We start from the raw sequence: 5,000 nt of genomic DNA on the forward strand, positions 1-5,000 counted from the left end.
CGTCATTATAGAAACAAAAATTGCGCTCGCTAATTACCCTCCATGAATCTTTAGAACTAACACGTCACGCCACATTTTCAGAGTGACGTTTCTTTGCTTTGACGTAATAGATTGCACGAGGTTTTAGAAGAGATCGAGGTTCCAAAACAAGCGTCTTCAATTTAGCTGCCTCGACTGCAAGACATTTTCAGTAAAATACACGTAAGTACAGTATGTAGGATAAACAGAATACTACATGGCTTGCTGTGTCGTACCAGAGTTACACTCGTTGCTTTTTCAAATAGTGAACAGCTTGCTTTCGCTCGCAGTTCAATATTTAAAAAAACAACTCGTGTAAATCTGGTACGACCCAGCAAGCCATGTAGTATTCTCTATATTATTTTCTCAAGTGCACTTGTAGGCTACAACTGTGATGTTACGCTCCAAATCTTGCTTGCTTTGGTGTCATTGTATTTTATCGCACTGCATTTTCGTTTACCTGCGCGCTCGCTGCTTGCAAGTTCCATACGAACGAATATATATGCGACTAGATGATTACCCGCTTTGCCGGGTACCGGCTTCGCCGGGAAGAAGTAGAGGCGAATACCCGGCTTCGCCGGGGTACCCGGCTTCGCCGGGGTACCCGGCTTGGCCGGGTGAGTGGCGCACCGTACGCCGGCTTTGCCGGGAGTGGCGCACCGTACGCGATTGACGCCACACGAAGGAAGGGGGATAAACGCGCAAAACACTGGAGAAGATAAGGAAGAGTTACTGGGAATGGATGTACAGAAAAACCATAAAAACCAAAATCGGTTCAGCGCTGCGCGCTGAGAGCACGTGTTGAAAATTTTCATCGACCAGATTGTGTCCGGGGTCTACCTGAATATGGCCACCAAATTTGAAGCAGATCCATCGAGAACTTTGGCCGTGCATAGCGAACACACACAGACAGACAGACAGACACACACACACACACAAGCCGTATATAGATATAGATAGATAGTGCTTCACGAAACATCGTATTATTCGCAGGTACAGAAATAAAAAGATCTACTGTACATGTTTTACTCTTTCTCCCTCTCCTGTTCTGTCTCTGTGTGTCTGTCTCTCTATCTGTTGTCTGTCTCGCTCTCTGTCTCCGTGTCTCCGTGTCTCTGTCTCTGTGTCTCTGTCTCTGTGTCTCTGTATGTGTCTCTCTCTCTCTCTCTCTCTCTCTCTCTCTCTCTCTCTCTCTCTCTCTCTCTCTCTCTCTCTCTTTAGGGCGAGGGCCAGATGCAAAAAAAAGCATATCTATGCTTATTCTTGTCACCCTCGAAAAATAAAGATTTGTCATTGTAATTGTCATTGTCATTGTCATTGTCTTCAATATGAAAGTGATATGAAGGAACAGTGAAGAGGGTTCAGATCACCTTAGACCCTCCTTCCCAATTTCCATTCCTGTCCTACCTTCCTGACGGCCCCAACTACTGCTCTCCCCCTTCGCCCCCTACTCCTCAGTCGTACCAACACCGATTCTTCTCTCCCCCCACCCTCCCACCTCCTTCTCCCACCTTCTCCACAGACAAAGACAAATAGGTGCGTCACCTTCAAGACTGAAGGATAAGGGCAGTCCTCTCGGTGCTATCTGTCTTCAGACCCGCGCCGACTCGAGTGAGACGATCTGATTAATTATTTACAGCGCTCTGTCCAAACATTCCGTCAATTTGTTCTTTTTAATGCCCCGATGAATTTGCCACTGTCATCCAGCCTGCGCCCTCGCACCGAATTACTTCACGCGTTGAGGATTTTCTACTACTCCTTCTTTTTATTTTTTTTATCCTAAGGAGAGGGGTGGTGTTGGGGTGGAGGGGGGGGTGGAGGGAGGAAGAGAGTTGTTGGTATGCATGGCTGTGTTGAGGAAGGGTGACTGACTGAGTTTAGGTATTGGACATAATGTAAGATACAGATCACAACTAGACAACCAAATAATGAGTGTACGTGAACATGTGTGTTTGTGTGTGTGTGTGTGCGTGTGTGTGTGTGTGTGTGTGTGTGTGTGTGCGTGCGTGCGTGCGTGTGTGTCAGTGTTATGTAAGCCGGCTCAGTTTCCTTTGTTTTATTCAGTGCTTTGTATGCTTCTTGTATATCTGTTGATTTTATGTTTCAGCAAGTATTTATAAAACGCCTGGAGACATTTATTGGACTCGCGCTGAGAGAAAAGCTATTAATTATGGTTATGATTATTTCTTATTGTCAACAGATACTCATCCCAAATAAAGACCAAAGGAGAACTTGACTGGCGTCGCTACTTTGAGGGCCCCAAAGGGTTTAAAATCGTGATCGTGATTGGCGTTTTTTGACCTTTCTGTGACCGTGATTGCCGAAATTTCCATTTCTGTGATCGTGATGGGACTTTGCCCGTGATCCGTGATGACAAAAAAATCAAGTCTCGTGATCGTGATCGTCATTTGTGTTCGTGATCGTGATGGGCATTATTGCAAAGCATTTTATTTTCAACGTACATTTTTCACAGCTGTATCACTCTATGATCCTCTATTCGTCAAGGTGTTTGTGATCGTGAAAACAAAAATCAAGGTAACTGTGATCGTGAAAGCTAAAATTTCTCTTCCCGTGATCGTGATGATACCCCCCCTTTGGGGCCCTCTACTTTCTTCAGAGGTAACAATTTAAAACTATTTTTCGAACCTTTGTCCCCAAGATTATGGACAACATGCGTCTATTACAATTCTAGTTATGATTGCACACACGTAATAGTTCATGTAAAAGGGCGATAAGAAGCAGAAATTCGGCATTAACACTATGATACCACGTGGCAATACTGTTGAGATAATTATGCCAAAAACGATGAGGATGATATTGTTACTATACCGCTGTTGACGATAAAAGAGGGATAAGTGATTCTGGTGATTATAAAGATGAAGACAAAGACAACGATTATGATCATGGTATCAACGACGATGATGAAGAGAACAAAATTAAAATTCACATCGACTCTCTCTCTCTCTCTCTCTCTCTCTCTCTCTCTCTCTCTCTCTCTCCTTCCCACCCCCCCCTCTCTCTCTCTCTCTCTCTCTCTCTCTCCCCCTCCCTCCCTCCTTCACTCCCTCCCTCCCTCCCTCTCTCTCTCTCACGCACACACACACACACACACACACACGTTTCCAACTTCAAAACAACGCTATGTTCACGAATAGCCAGAGACAGAAAAATCCACCCTACCCCACCCCCATTTCAATCCCCACTCTGGGCTGCAGTTAAAAAACAAACTACAAGAGGAGGCATTCCAGCAATCGAATTGTTCGTTCCAGAGCCCAACCCCTCCCTTCGATCCTGCAGTCCTCAGGTCGGGTGACGACAAACGCGCGCTCTCTCGCCGTCATTCCTTCACAGCTTCATTTGCATACCGGCGGCTGGACACAGGCACGTGCGGGCGCGTGCTGGCGCGTGCAGCTGTGGCACGAGCCGATTTGATTGACAAGCTAGTTGACTCCGCCCTACCCATCTCATTATTTGATTTTTTTTAGTGACGACATCGTAGTGGTGTCACACTTTAGTCTGGTACAGAGCATGTTTAAGAGTGTTATCACAGAACGGTATCTGGCAGGGTTAAATTACATTTACTCGAAACTTACGGTTGAAGATGGATATTATCGATAGATAGGGCAGGGCACGAACTGCTCAACTGATTGAGTGGTTGATTGATTGCATGATCGACATAATATTCCCTGACGGTATTGATTCTGTTGTTGACAGATCGCGCTGATGATATATTTATACACACAATAAAGACGAATATGGTATATGGATAGGCCGGATGGACTCAGCCATTGATTGATAGCCTGATTGATGCATTCACTGATTCACTAATTCAGTAGTTAAATAATTGCTTGGATGATATTTTAACATAACAACGAAATACTCAATATGGCAGAACAACGAATTGAACTGATTAATCAGTCTTATGATTGCATGATTGCTTGATTGCTTGCTTACTTAATTGATTTATTGATTGCTTATCATATATGTTGATTCCTAATGTATTTTTTGTCAAAGTACAGTACTATAACCCCTGAATTAGGGAGCATTGAAACGGTGAATGAAGAAGCATGTTCGACGCAGAAAGAATTTGAAACATGCATTAGGTACATTAATGTCAAAGAGATTTAAAACTGAGACAGTAACTGACCGTGGCTATGTCAATGCGTTCCTGTGTGTATTTTGGGATAGAGAAAGGGGGGAGGGGAGGGGGCCCGCAAGCATAATCAGTGCAGTGTGCGTGTGTGAATGTGTGTGTGTGTGTGTCAGTGTGTGTGTGCACGGTGTGTCAGTGTGTGTGTGTCAGCCTGTGTGTTTGTGTGTGTGTCACGGTATGCAAGTCAGTGCAGTGCTTGTAGTATGGGTATGCACCTTGCCGCGTTTCTCAACCACTGTCATGCTGAGAGAGAGAGAGAGAGAGAGAGAGAGAGAGAGAGAGATTGTATGCTAAGCTATGCGCTCCGCTCGCCCAACCCATTTAATTGACCGGCGCATGCGCACAGCCACCGTCTAAAAATACTCACGTGTGGGAACTGTACTGAGCGATGCGCGCGTGCATTTGTGTTGTGAACGAAGATGCCGCTTTTCTAACGGCACTCAAAACTCTTCACAACTTGGACCGCTGCCGCTGCCTTCACAAACACAGCTTCAAAGAGTTTTTGCAAAGGTGTGTGTGTTTCCAATGAGTTGTAATTTAATGACTTACATTGTCTTTCCGAAGTGGAACAGTGACTGTGAGTTCTGCACATTTCAGTGAGTACTTTTCAGAGATCTTTGGAAGTAACTTTGTTTTTTTACAATGGGTTAAAAAGTGAAAACCTACATTGCCACAAGTACTGAATAGAACTCAGTATAAACCACTGAACCACGCGAGTTCAGTCTCAGGATAACACTTGATTCCAAATGCAGTCTTGTTTTTGTTTTGAGCACTGAGTAGAACTCAAAAGCACTGAAGCATTGAGATCGAAGCCTCTAGAGACAGTGCT

This window comes from Littorina saxatilis, linkage group LG17 (genome assembly GCF_037325665.1).
Source record: "Littorina saxatilis isolate snail1 linkage group LG17, US_GU_Lsax_2.0, whole genome shotgun sequence".
NCBI classification, from domain to species: domain Eukaryota; kingdom Metazoa; phylum Mollusca; class Gastropoda; order Littorinimorpha; family Littorinidae; genus Littorina; species Littorina saxatilis.